At 41.5% G+C, this 15,275-nt stretch overlaps 1 non-coding gene across 1 annotated transcript; it reads right to left on the bottom strand.

Moving 5' to 3' along the window:
* Window positions 1-13,787: 13,787 nt before the first annotated feature.
* Window positions 13,788-13,861, bottom strand: TRNAT-CGU (transfer RNA threonine (anticodon CGU)). The gene has a single exon. It is a non-coding gene; the product is annotated as a tRNA-Thr (tRNA).
* Window positions 13,862-15,275: the final 1,414 nt, after the last annotated feature.

The following is a 15,275-nucleotide window of genomic DNA, read 5'->3' as shown; positions in this document are numbered from 1 at the left end:
AGAGAGAGAGAGAGAGAGACAGAGACAGACAGAGAGCCATTCATCTGCAGAGCCATCTCCATGCTTGAATTTCTCTCCCACTTCTTCCATCACCAGCCAGGCTGCCCTCTGTGGCTGCCTGTGCCCTGTCACAGCCTTCTAGGTGACCACTCTGCTTCCACTCCTGTTCCTGTCCTACCTGGCATCCAAATGGGAGCCAAAATGACCTTTTACATGTAGATCAGATGAAGAACGGCTTCTGCAAAAAAATCCGCCAATCGCTTTTCTTTGCTTATATATTAAAGGCCAACTCTATGTAATTTGGCTCCTTCCCACCGCTCTGATCTAACCTCTAGCCCTTCCTCTCCTCCTTCCACACACTCAGCTGCACTGCCAGGCAGCTCCTCACACCTGCCGCACCTCCTGTGTCCTGGGGAATGCACATCTGTTCCCACCTCGGGGTCTTTGCACTTGCTGTTCTATTCGCTTGTAATGTCCTTCCTCCCGCTCTGCCCATGGGTGACTCTGGGTATTTTAGCCTCAGCTTAAATGGCATCTACTTCAAAAAGCCACCTCACCGTCTAGTACTTTCTGTCACCATTTCTTGTTTTGTCCATTGAACTTGAGTATTTGAAAATGTTTCCTCCGTCCCTCCCTCCCTCCTTCGCTCGCCTTCCTCCCTTCCTCCCTTTTTCTCTTCCTTCCTTCTCTTCTCTCTTCTCCCTTCCCTCTGTTCTCTTTCTTCTTTCTATATTATTAACTTTAATTTTTCATTCGATGGTTCCTCTATTAAAATATAAGCATATGAAGCACATGAAATTTGTCTGACTTGCTTACCACTATGTCTTCAATACTTTAAAAAAGTGCTTGGTGGTCAATTGAAAATTGATTGATGAACACCAGCCCTATTGCATATTTCCAATTGCTCCTCTTCCCTCACCTGCCTGGGGGCCAGAGCAACTTGAATAGAACTGTTAGGAGCCGCCAAAAGAACCGAGACTAAAGTAACTCTTGTGTTATTTATACTGATATTGTGAAGTAGTTTCTTATCTGTGCTGCAACACCAGAAATGTCTGATTATATGAGGAATCCCTCCTTATGATTTCCCGCAAATAGCCAGAAATCCTGATCCTTTTCAAGGTTGTTTGAAATTCAGCACATCTAAATATATTGTTTTATTATTAAGTTCCATTAAATATTGGAAAATCTTTAGGAGGTCTTTTTTTTTTTAATGTGAATTAGAGGGTTTTGATGGTGAAGTAAAGAGATGTAGATCACTGAGTATTGAGGCGGCGGAAGGGTTGGTGGGGGGGCTGAAGTGACATAAGACAATGTATCTAGGGGACAGAATAAAGGAGGGGAAACGGGAAGAGGTCACCTTCCAACCCTGAACAGAGCTGACCTGACACTTGTTCTGTCCCTGGCGAGTGATAGGGATGGGAGGTGGGGCGAGGGGTTTCAGGGATACAGGGCAGTGAAGGGACCACAGGAATTTACAGACTGAATTAGCTTTCAGAGCAACTAACTCAGTGTCCCTTTCTTCTTCTCCGCTTAGCCCATGTTGACATAGCCAATGAAATAATTTTTCCCTTAGGGCCTCCGCTTTGTGGAGTACACATCCCCCAACCCAGAGACTTGGTGGGAAGGCTGGTACTGCCCACAGCAGCTTCCGCTTTCTCTGGGGAGGAAGTCAGGTCAGGAGTACTGTGTTGGTACACACTGTCTCTTTTCTTGGAGAAGAAAAAAGTCAAGACATGAAGTGCCCTGACCATGAACTGGCTGAAAACATTTAACCATGTGCTCAGAGATATCTTGAAAAGAGAAACTCTAAGGTTTGTTGGGAATCTAACTTCTCTTACTCTGTTTGCACTTCTGCACAGTTAGCTCTTGGTAGAGTTGTATTTATTTTATGGCAGAAACCCATAATAACAAACACCCACCCCACTGTGGTGGAAAACAATAGAACCCCGCTGCCTGAGAGATCATACAATTTTGATGACTCCGGTGTCTCTGGACGGCTCTTCTTCAACTGAGAATGTTATCATCACACTATACGACCAAGTCCTTTGGGAACAAAACTTTCAATGGAGCAGTTTCAAATCTTCAAGGCAAAAAATATAACTTTAGTTTGGAAAAGAAATGGCTATTATAACACAAAACTGTTTTTCTAAGTTGGTGTCATTAGCTTGGTTGTAATATCTAAACAGTTAAGGAATGGTTTCTAGAAAATTCTCTGTGCTATAGTCTCAGATTTTTGCTATCCAATTCCCTTTCCCTCTCCTCTCCAAGGTGTTAGGAACCTCTTCCTCCATCTCCAGCTCTCAGCCTGTAATTCATCATGAGGGGTCCTCCGCCTCAATCGATCTCTTATTCTCCATTGTAGCATCTGCTCATGGGAGACCTGAATAACAGGAGGTACTAAAAGTGGTTTCAAAAAAGAGGTGCTAAGATGAGGTTTGAGACTGGTGCACTTGTCACCTTGTGGGTAAAATGGACACCACCCTGAATGGTATGTGGGGCAAAATAACCCCTGGCGCAAGGTGACAACCCAATTGCTAAAGATTTCACCCGTAGTGACCTGGGAAATAGATGCCCTCAAGAGTACACGGATGTGGGTATTTAAAAGAAGGAAAAACAGTGCTTTCAAAGGCAGCAGAGTGGTGCTGGTTTCTGCTGAGTGGTGCTGGTGCCCTGCAGCTGGAAAATGAGAATCTGAGTCCTTAGCACACACTTCAAGGCTGAGTGAGAGCCAGCAGTGGGAGGGTGGGCATGGGAGTGGCTGGGCAGGAGACTGGCACCTCATAGTTACAGCTGCAGAGCGCCAGAGACCTTTAAGTGTCCAGGCAAGGCAGGCCCACTATTCTGAGGTCAGAGCCCTGGCAGGGAAAGCTTAGACCCTGAAACATGGGATGAGAAAACCGCAGGGAGGCAGCTGAGGCCCCTTTCTCTGCATGGTGACCCGAACCATCAGAGCCTGTAGACAGTGTGGTATCATCAGGGGATGATGGGAGGCTGAACGTCTCGTTGCTCTCCTCCACCCTGGGGCCATGGGAGTGCTTTGGGGGGAACCTGGTTGTGGGCATCAGAATGGGCTGGGGGGCTGCGATGAGCTACTTTTGCAGGTGCTCTGGCTGCCCCTCTCTCAAGCCGGCTGTCTCCCCCCCCCACTGGCAGTGCTGTGTGTTGATGAAAAGCGCAGCTCGCTGCTAGAATTCATATAAATGGCATAAATGGCAGGGCACACTGAGTTTATGTACTTTAATCACACCTTAAAGCCCTTTTGTTTCTGAGTTTCTGAGTTGATGCATCTTCTCTCCCAGAGTGGGCACGATAGCCAGGGTGACATAGGGGCAGGCATGTTAACCCCCTTACCAGTGCCAAAATAAATAAAGGCCACCCGACTGAGAATAAACAGGCTATTTATTCAGTTTGCTCTAGCAAGGGAGTGAGCTATCTTCACTTGCACGGAGACTCAGAGTCAGGCAGAGAAGTAGGAAAGCTTTATAATGAAAACAAGGGAGGGCTTCAGGTATGCCCTGATGGGATGTTGTTGGCATGGGGCAGCTGCAGGTGGACTAGCTAACTAAAAGTGAGGGATGTGAGGTAATGGCTTGGGGAGCATACTTAACTTTCTTTGGTTAATTCTGAATTGGAAACCAGAACAAAAACGGAGAGAAGTTGGTGGTCACTGAGCAAGTCTCCATAAGAGGTTGTAGAGCATTGAAATCATTTCTTCCTTAAATGTTTGGTACAGGTCACTGATGTTATCATCCAGGCCTGGTGCATTTTGTTTGTAAAGTTATTAATCATCAGTTGAATTTCCCTAATAGGTAGAGGCCTGACTTGAGCCAATTTTCATATCTGGAACCCCTTGATTGAAAGGTGACCAGGTCTCCATGAAAAATATAGATTATAATTATTCTCTAAGCCCTTTTGCGAAGTTCTTATGGACATTTACTTGTGTGTGCCCTACACTGAGTGTGTTCATCCAGGTCCTTGGAAAAATAAATGCCAAGACAGAATTGTGATTTTGGAATCTGTGAGCTATCCCTAGTTTACTCTTTAGCCCTTGCATAGGGTTTTGAAACCAGCTGAAAGCTGATAATAAATTATTTCCTGCTTAAGTTAATGGAATACTTTCTATTGTGTGTTGCTCATCCCCAGTTGATAATACACTTGTTCACAAAGACGGCTGCTAATTACAGCTTGTCAAGAAATGTGGTACCTAAGATGAGGTATCTGACCTGATTGGGTTTCAAAGCAGTGAAACTCCTGTTAACATTAGGGGGTTTGGCACTGTAGTCTGTGGAAAAAGTGGTCACATTTCACCTGTGTGAATATGGACTGAGGGTGGGGACATTGAAAGTGAGGCTTTGACAGACCAAGTCACTGCTGTGAAAACCATTATGGTTGAGAACGGGGATAAAAGGATTGTACCATTGGCTGGGTAAAAATTTTATTTTATTTTTTTAAGATTTTCTTGGGGAATTGGGGGAGGGGAACAGCATTGGGGAATTGGGGGGAAGGGGAACACACGAGTTGCTGTCCTTTTGTTCTTCAGTCTAGTTGTGGAGGACATTGCTTCCCTGGCCCATGTTAGTATTATCATTGCGCTCTTCCCGGGTGAGGCAGATTGGTCGCTGTCCTCTGGATGGCCACTCACAGCGACTCTTGGCCACTTACACTGGCTGCTGGCCACACATGGTAGCTTATGGCAGCCCCCTGCAGCAGGGGCTGCAGCCTACGCCGTCACCAGCGACTCGTGGCAGCCCAGCTCCAGGTCGAGCTGCTGTTCAGCATCTTAGCTGTGGAGGGCAGTGTCACTGGCCCTCATATGTGGGATCCGAACCGGGACCCTGCTGGTCAGAGCTGGTGTCCCAAGCCAGCTCTTAACCAATGCACCACTCGGCCGGCCCCATGGGTAAAATTCTTAAAAAATAAAACCCGAGACTTGGGCTATTAAATCTTCAGCCAAGGTATGGTCAAAAGACCAGGAAATTTTATGCTTTCCTGAAATTTACTTTTTGTTTGTTTGTTTGTAGACTGAGTCTGTTTTAGCAATTTTCAAACGTAGTTTAATTTCATAGACTCACTAGAGCTTTTATGTAAATATTAGGACATTGGCTATGAGAGTGTGGGACCCTAAGACTTGGAATGGGCAGTTGGGGAGGCTTTGGGTGACTGCACGTGCCTCGAATCCCTTATCACCTCTCCACCACTGCAGCTTCCCCCAGTAATACAAGCAGGCCTTTGTGCATCGGGTATGCCTGGTCCCACCTGTCTGGAGATGCAGTCACCTCATTTAGAGACATCACCCCAAACATGCAGGCTTTCCTCATGTCTCTGTCCCACCACCCTCAATACTTCCAGAACTGTGAGTAGACCTGTGAACTTATATAAAGAAAAATCCCAAAGGACTGAAAGGATTTCAGTCTTTTGCTAACTCATATCAGTAGAAAATGGGGAATATTTATGGGGATAAAGAGGTTGATTTAGGTAAGGACAAAAATAGTTTTGAATTGGGTTGAAAATTTGTTTTTGAGCATCTACAATAGGTTCTGATTGCTCAGTTCAATGGCTTGAGACACTCTCACTGTGGAGGCTTATATTAAATGAATTTGAGATGGCAATAATAAAGAGGTGGGGATTCAAGATTTAGGAAACTAGGAATGTTGGAGTGGATTGTCTGGTAACCAATAGCAAGTAGTAACCGATGGGATGTTTGGTGTGATGTGTTTATCTCCTATTCTCCATGAACTGAGGTCTAGAATACCCTGTGTAATGAAACATTTAGAAAAACTTGGATGAGGAGACTATAAGTATTCTTACAAAATATGGGAGTAGTTGACCCATTCAGACTTCAGATGAAGTGGAGATGGTGGCATCTCAAAGTATTGCTGGCCAGTAACAAAATTAAATTGTCAGAAGCGAGGCTAGCATGTTACTACGGTATTACCGTAACACAGCAAAGCCAGGCACTCTGGTGGCTAATGGATCTTGTGAGAATAAAAGAGGTGGGCCCCTTAGTAAAATCCTACATGGTTTGATAAAACAAACAAACAAAAAAACTCTTTGGGGTTTAGTGCCTGTGCAATTATTTCCTGGAGCGTGGTAAATAGACACTGGTTCTAAATGTATATTAACTCCTGGATATCCAGAAATTCACCATGGTTCTATCATTCAGACAAAGGACATAAGAAGGTTTGGTGATGAATGGAATTTGTGTCCATGTCCCCTCTCAGTGGCTCAGGGATTCTGTAGTTAGAATGCCTGTACTCAGTGTCTGGTAGAATTCTCACACTAATTCCTGGCCCACTGAGTGAGTGCTACTATGGTAATGTGTCAGGAGGTCCCCAAGACCATCCCCAGGTTGAATAATTTGCTAGAGGGACTCACAAGATTCAGCGTGTAATCATACTCATCGTTCAGATTTATTATAGTGAAAGAATACAGAGTAAGACCAGCAAAGGAAAATGGCGCCTGGGGCAGTGTCTGGTGGAAACCACGGGCAAGTTCCCAGACTCTTCACCCAATGGAATCACACAGGACACACTTAATTCCAGCAACGAGTTGGCAACACGGGTGAACTGGTGCCAACCAGTGGAGCTCCTAAGATGCTCCATGCCCAGTGACTTTTTATTGTGTGTTGGTCAGGTAGGCAGCTTCTGCTTGGCACAAAACTCCAGACACGCAGAAGGAAAGCAAGTGTCAGCATAAACCATACTTTTGTTTTTACAAACAGTTCAGGGCCGGTGAGCCACTAAGAGTTGTGGGAACCCTCCCAAAGTGGGCGTTCCCAGCCACCAACCAAGGGCCGGCATTGTAAGCATGCCTTCTAAGGACGCAGTCAGCCCTGCTCAGTTAAGTCTTTTCTGCATAGATAAGAATAAGCACAGGGAAGCCCTACCTCAGGGGAATTGCTGAGATTGGTGCCACCATTCGTACTAATTCCAGTTACCTCCTAATTCGACCTGCCCTTCTGTCCTAAGCAGAGGGTGAATGGGTCTTGGAAAATAATGGAGGATTATCAGAAGTATAGTCAGATCATATTCTGATAACAGCTACTCTTCCAGATGTAGGTTCTTTACTGAAACAAATCAGCACAGCCCCTGCGTAGCTGTCCGTGTGGTACATGCATTGATTTTCCTTACTCCAATAGGCAGAGAATGCTAGGAATATTTTGTTTTCAGTTAGGAAGGACAGCATTGTACCTTCACCGCTGTACTTCAGGACACAAGCAACTCACTAGCTCCGAGTCACAATGTGTTCTGAAGATGCCTCGATTACCGCCCCATCACACGGGACATCACCCCCATCGCCTACAGACACGATGTTTTTCTGACAGAGCCTGGTCAGTGTGGATTAGCAGGTTCCCTAAGGACTTGGATGAAACCTGTATATGAAGGAGGTTGGGTGATAAACCCAATGGCTCCGTAGGGTTCTGGTACCTTCACGAAGTTCTGGAGATGAAGGTAACTCTCAAAGTGAGAGATAACTTGCTGTATCTTGTACCTTATAACTCTAAGAAAGACGCAAAACTTTTGGTTGGCCCAATTTAATTTTGGAAGCAAACTCTAAATCAGAGACAACATAAGGCTATGTGGTACCCAAAACAAGGTCCTTGAGTGTGTTAGGACTGCAGTGCAAAGATCTGTGGGAGATGCACATGCTTTGTAGGGCTGTGTCCTGCTCTGTCAGAGAATCACGTTGTAGGTGCCTATAATTTTGGAGTAAAGCCAGAAAATTGATATTGTCCTCCTGAGAAATAACTGTTAGGCCCAGATTGAGACTGAATTCCTGACAATGTGACGACAATGACCCTGCCATTGAGCTGCTCACAACAAAGTGAATGTAATATAATCTACCACATCATACATCTGATGTGCCAAGCAGCACTCCATCATTAATGGAAGCAGTATGCACAGGACCAGACGGAGCGGGTCCTGAAGTCTCAGATGCTGGAGGCAGATGGCTCACACTCCCAGGGCATTTGTTCACAATGCCTTGTCATTTAGATATGTATTTAAACTTTTTTTTCTTTTTTCTTTTCTGATTTTGCACTAAATGTCATTGCCCCCAGAGAAAGCCATCTGTGTAACGCTGAGTCTTTGAAATATATTGAAACTAGTTTTATGAACTTGTATTTTATTTCTGTATATTCTTGTGGTGTGCAGAATCTAAAATACATTCATTAGTTGGGGGTCTGTTGGAAATAAACCCTGTTAGTTGTTAATCATCTCAAAGTTTCTTTATTTTGCCTTCTATCCTGAATTAAGGCTTAGGTTGCTGCTAAGTTTAAGTTCAACTGTAATTTTTTCTCATCACAATGAAAACATTATGCCACTATCTTAACATTTGCGACACTTACCACTATCTTATTTGCTTACATTATTGCTGTTGAGAAGTTCAATGCCAGTGTAAATGATATTTCTTTGTAGATAATATGATTTGTCTCTCTAATTCATTTTAAGAACTTCATTTTTCCTTGGAATTCTTCAAGTTAACTACAAAGTATCTAGCTGAATATTTCCTTTTATTTATACTGTACCCTGATTTTTAGAGTTTATGACTTTCTTCATTTCTGGAAAATGCTTATTTCAAATATTGCCTCTCCTTATTTTATTTTATCTCCCCTACAAGTTACATTTAGTCATATGTTGCACCCTATCATTCTACATTCCAGCTCTTAAACTATATATAGAAGGTGCCAAAAAAATGTGTACGCATTTTAAGAAAGGAAAAAAAACTGTATTAAAATTGTAACATTCAATATATACCAGCAACAAAGATGAATACAAGTCATGTTTGACTTCTGCAATTACAAGAGGTGCTCAAAGTGGTTACCCTCAACACAATTTTAATACAGTTTTTTCCTTTCTTAAAATGTGTGTACATTTTTTTGGCACCCTCTGTGTATATTTTCATACTTGGATATATCTCTATGTGGCATTTTGTATAATTTTTTCATAACTCTTTTCCAAATTTACTACATTCTATATTTATTTTCCCTATTTTTACCATCTACATTGTTTTCATTTCCAATGATTATATTTTTCCTGGTCACTTTTACAAAATCATGCCTAGTCTCTTATTCCTTGTGCTTATTTTTAAAATTTAATCTTTTTAAGATTTGATACCTAATTATTTTACATTCACTATCACATAATGCCACTATATGGAATCTTTGGCTATCTTATTGTGCCTTTGCTTATGTGATTATTTGTGCTGGCTCTGAGTCATAGAGACTTGTTTGTCATTTTCCAGTTAATTTCTCACTCTGAGCACTTACTTGGATGATGATATTTTATGGAAATCCTGAGCTACCTTATTGAAAGTGGCAGGGATTTTTTTCCCTAGCAAATTCTTCCTCTAGCTTTATACAAGAATATCAGTTCTAATTTGTTATATATTCTTTTGTAGATCCAACTCCTTTTATTACTTTCCCAGTTCAACTTTCAAGATTAGTATTCTGGGTTGCTTTATATCTGCCCTCTAGCTTCAGTCTTTACTTACCACTTCTTGTACTTCATACCTTCTTTCAATTATAATTTTGCGTTAATTCTGGAATTTTCCTTGAAATATTCTTTAGGATGGTCATTCAGTTACGAACTCTGTTATGTTGGCTCTACATCCTCCTACTATCTTTTTTTTTTTTTAAAGATATTTTTTTTTATTGGGGAATTGGGGGGATAGGAACAGCACTGGGGAACTGGGGGAAGGGGAACAGACAAGTTGCTGTCGTTTTGTTCTTAAGTCTAGTTGTGGAGGACGTTGTTTCACTGGCCCAAGTTGGTACCATCATTGCGCTCTTCCTGGGCGAGGCAGATCAGTCGCTGGCTTCTGGACGTCCGCTCACTGCGGCTGCTGGCCGCTCACGCTGGCTGCTGGCTACACACGGTAGCCCATGGCAACCCACTACCACAGGGGCTGCAGCCTACGCCATCGCCGGTGACTCATGGCAGCCCAGTTCTAGGTTGAGCTGTTGTTCAGCATCTTAGCTGTAGAGGGCAGTGTCACTGGCCCTCATGTGTGGGATCCAATCTTCTATCTTCCTGTCCCCCACCCCCAAAGTATACCGTAAGGTAGGTGCTCAGTCTTTTTAAAAAGACAAAACAATGCATTTAGTTTAAATGAGTTTGCTCTGTCACTTTTGAATATTTTGACTTTTGGAGTTCTCAACCAGGGACTCCTCGTGAAAATCGTTGGCAATATACGGTTGACCCTTGAAAAAACACGGGCCTGAACTGTATGGGTCCACTTAATGTGGATTTTTAAAAATAAATACATATAGTATTAAAAAATGTGTTTTCTTTATAATTTTATTAATAACGTTCTTTTCTCTAGCTTACTTTATTGTAAAAATACAGCATATAACACAGAAACTGTGTTAATTCACTTATTATGTTATTGGTAAGGCTTCTGGTCAACAGTAAGTTATGAGTAGTTAAGTTTTGGGGGGAATCAAAGGTTATACATGGATTTTGAATAGCACATGGGGTCCGTGCCCCTAACTCCTGTGTTGTTCATGGGCCAACTGTAATTCAGTTAAAATTATATGGTCATATTTTTCTATCTTGGGTTCTCATCCAATCTCCATCATTTAATAATCATGTGATCTTGGACAACTGAGTGATAATTTAAAATATAAAAGCAGGAAGCAATGCAAGAGGAGATTTTGGATATAACAAGACCGTGTGTGGTGCACCTAGCATAGTGTTGGAGCACCAGGATTTATGAGGCATTTTTTCCTTTCTCAATAAACTGGACAAAAACAACCATGGTTGCTATCAGCATCAGTTTATTCCTTGCTCCTTTCATTACATGTAGAAAGAATGTGATAAGGAAATTATCAGCTCAACATAATTTTATCTTTTGGCAACAAAATAAAAATTTGCCTTATAAAATATTATATTACTGGATTATACTGATTTATTTTGGGTGCTGTCATTCTAGTTCATTTCTTATCTAAATGATGAATGACAGTTGAAACAGTATAGGGTAATGTTATTTTTAGTAGACAATAACAGTTAATAAAGGAGTTTCTCAGCTGAAACTAGGCAATAAACAACTATGAAACAAAATATGTGATTTTTAAAAAAATGTAATATAGTGAACATATAAAATGTTATGGGATCTGAATTCAGAATCAGGATGTAAAATTGAAGTGTTTCTATTTGTATATTTTATTATACTTTTTCTCCCTCTCCCTTTCTGAGGAAAACCTGAAATGGGCTTTGACATGATACAGTCATTTACTTATTTAGGATGTGGGGTGGGGGAGTGCATTGCCAATATAACAGGAGATTGCAATTTCAAAGTCTAAAGGGCCTTTTAAAATAGCACAATTTAACAATGGAAAAACAACACTGAACACAAGAATTATATATCTTTTATGTAGTAGCATTTTAAAATGTCACATCTTCTTAGTCTGATATAGTCCCATTCATTTATTTTAGCTTTTACTTCCCTTGCCTTTGAGGTCAGATTCATAAAATCCTCTTTGAACCCAAGGTCCAGAAGTTTAATCCCTATGTTGTCTTCTATGCAGTTTATTTCTTTCAGGTCTTATATGTAGGTTTTTGATCCATTTTGAGTTAACTTTGGTACCTGGTGACAAACTAACAATTGTCATCCCAATAAAGTTTAATAAAAAAAGAAATTCACATCTTCCTTGTGATCATTTACGTGTGCCTAGCAAAAGTGGAAATGATTGTAAGCCCTCAATAATTTCATTTAATCAGCAATTATCTGTTGAGCAACTACAATCTGCCAGAAGCTATGCTAGCCACCGGGGATGCATTAGTGAGAAAGTCATGGTCCTGCTTTATGTTCACAGACTTGCGGTGGAAGCGCTGAAGTAAGCAGACAGGACCGTACCAGACCTGTAAGTGCTAAGGTGAGTGACACCCGAAGCTGTGAGGGGTCCCAGGAATGGCATTTAACTCAGCCAAGATACTTGAGAGAAAGTCCTCTAAGCTGGTGACTGGGTGGGGAAGGGATCTCAGATCTGGAGTGTAGAGATGACATGTTCAGAGCTCTGCCAGTGCAACAGGTTAGTAAAATTGTGCCTGAGAACGTAAGGGAGGGTGTAATAAGCAGTGAACCTCAAAAGATAAGCTCTGTGTGTAAGCCACACGGAGGAGCATGACATTGATACTGATTTCAGATGGACATATGTAGGGTGGGTTTGTGCCTAAGAATGATCACACTGCCTAGAGAATGCATTGTGGGTAGGAGAAACATCCGGTTTGGGGTGTAGCTGAGATGAGAATTGATGGAGTCTTCAACTGAAATAGAGAATGCACAAGACTTGATGACTGATAGGTGGAAGGAGTGAGGGTGGTCTAGGACCAACATATAGATTCCTGGCTTGGGAAGTTGCATAGAAGAAGACGCCATTCATTGAAATATAGAATATGGGAGTGGTAGCTGATTGGTTGGGTGGAGAAAGGGAAGGTAAGTTTAGTTTTTTATTGAAGTAGACATGTTAGCTAGGCTGTCTGTCTGTGTGCTATGTGTGTGCATACTCAGGGAGAAGACAAGATAAAGGTTTGAGCAACATGTATCAGGACTTCAGATACAGATTTGTGAGACAACAGTGTATAGATAATACCTAACATTATGAGCATGAAGAGAAAACCCAGAAAAAATTGAAAGACGCATAATCTGAACAGAGAAGAGGACTAAGAATAGAAAATATAAGCATAATAAACGTTTAAGAGACACACATAGACAAGTAGGCAAGGTCTTACTTAATATTCATTTACAAAACAGAGAAGTAAGGAGAATAAGTATTTCTGAATTTGGAATGAAGCAAAGAGCAATGAAATGCTACATTATATGGAGTGCTCAATGATAGGGCAAAATTATGGGCTTTCCTCCTAGAATCCTCAATGCCCACACCTTAGAGGGAAAATCTCACTTTCCCAATGCTTTCTTTAAATGTGCAGTTGCGTTCTCTGTCCCTGATCTAGGGTCTTTTCCACTCGACATTCTTCAATTGCTTCTTATAGTCTCATGGGCTGTCTTTGTCTCTTGCAGTTATAGTGTAGAAATTTTAAAAAAGTAGTTGAAAAAGTGCTTTCATATGCCTTTAGGAAATCAGATGTAAAGGAATATTTTGAATAGTCAACATTATATAACTTCTATAATTATTCAACTTTGTAGAATGTTATTATTAATATGTCAGTGTGTTCTGAACTTCACATATTGTGCATTCTGAATATGCCTCTGAAATCACGTGTTTGACCTGTAAAAGCAAATGAAGATGGATTGGCAGCAGTGTCAGTGGGTTATAGAAGAAAGAACACTGTGCTTGGCAGTAGGATATTTGGATTCTTGTTTCTAACACCAACTTATTATACTTCTTCCTCATATACATCCCTTAACTTTCTTGAGGCCAAGTTATGTGATTTATAAAATACTAATCTGCATTGTCCTTTCAAGTTTTAACACCCTGTTTTTCTCAATTTATAAGCAAGGAATGTGAGGTTTCTATTCAGCAACAAAGGAAAAGCATTTCATTCTCAAAGAGCAATTTTAATAATTGGGCTTGAAATATTTGAATAAGTTTTAGTAACCACCATAATGTTCTAAATTACATGAATGTGGCTAAGTAAGCATAGGAATTAATACAGACCATCTCTGTCATTTATACTTAAAAAAAAAACTTTATTAGGGAACAGTGTGTTCTTCCATGACCCATCAGCTCCAAGTCAAGCAGCCACTTTCAATCTAGTTGTGGAGGGCGCAGCTGAGCTCCATGCCAAGTCATTGCCCTCATCCCAGTTGTGGAGGGCGCAACTCACCGGCCCATGCAGGAATCGAACCAGCAACCCCAGTGCTACGAGCGCTGCACTCCAACCAACTGAGCCAACCGGCCGTCCGATTTATAATTTTACTGTGGTTTCCCCCCTCCATTTATGTGCTTAGCATTTTTAAAAAAAAATTTTCTTTCAGGAGCTAGCATGATCATAAAGGCTTAAATTGTTTAAACATGGTATACATAGGGCAATAAATATCCATGTTTATCTAGATATAGAAATGAAGCAATAGTTCAAGTTAAATATTTTCTAAAGACACTCCTCTGAAAGGGTGCATGAACTGCCTTGGGAGTCATTTCTTAGTGTTGTAGGTAGTTGCCAATGGTCTCTGGTCATAAGAGGCAAATCTGAAAAACAAAGAATAGAGAGAGAATGTTTCTAATTATGGGCTCACCTATTACAACTGCCTGACCTGCAATAGACATCAAGTAACGCACGTCTGCTGGCCAGGATGCTAGCATTCCCAAAGAAGGAAGCTTTTTGCGTGCCTTGGATCTCCTGTGTCTTCCTTTCTACACTGGTGCAGCAAGGAACAGGAGGAGCCTTTCAGTGTGGCACTGGGGTCTCCGTGCCTTTTGACAATGTGTGTGACTTCACAGATCAGTGTGGGGACAAGAGCGATGAGCAGCAATGTAAGTTCCATCCCTCTTTTTCCTCCAACTTTGGTACAGCTTTACTGCAGGGGTGATGAGCCGCCTGGGGAGATTCAGCCAGATACCGGCCCTGCGTGGCTTTCCTTTATTAAGCCTGTAGTGTAAATCGGAGCCGAAAATATTCTCTTCATTAAAGAGACAGGTCCCTAAATAAAAATGACTCTAATTAAGCACTATCAAATTGCGAAGATTCTAACTGGATGGGATGGATTCTAAAACAGTTTTTACTGATTATACAAAAGGAGTGATACGCAGACGTGTAGCTTTTAATGTTACGCCAGTGAAGCAAAATGCAACAGAAGAGCATTACTACAGCTTTCAAAGGCTGTGATGGGAATTAAGAGCTTAAGTTTGAATTTGGTATGAACACATTGGAAACGAATTTGAGATGGGATGAGTCGATGTTCTTTTTGCAGATAGGATGGTACCACCAAGTGAGTTGGTCCTGAAAGCACATGGAACACAGCTCTGACTTGTATTTTTTGATGCCGGGTGGAGCAAATAGCACATGCTTCAGAGAAGGCAGGACCTAGATTTGGATCCTGGATAAACAATCTACTGATTGTGTGATCTTGAACCTCCATTTTATTATAAGAGGTCTTCAAGTGAGACAAACCAGCTCTCACAGGTGGGAAAATGCCCCATTGCTTTCTGGTGTCATATCAATAAAAAGGAAACTGCTCACCAAGGGGAGCATGGGTAAAGGAATGTACATGTCCATGTTCATCTTTCCATTGCAATATGACACCCTGAAGGAATACTGCATTTCACCAATGGAACTAGTGCCATTCTTACATACAAACATTTTTCTTTTTTTTTT

This window comes from Hipposideros armiger, unplaced genomic scaffold (genome assembly GCF_001890085.2).
Source record: "Hipposideros armiger isolate ML-2016 unplaced genomic scaffold, ASM189008v1 scaffold_1242, whole genome shotgun sequence".
NCBI classification, from domain to species: domain Eukaryota; kingdom Metazoa; phylum Chordata; class Mammalia; order Chiroptera; family Hipposideridae; genus Hipposideros; species Hipposideros armiger.
This window is presented reverse-complemented; position numbering and strand designations above follow the sequence as displayed.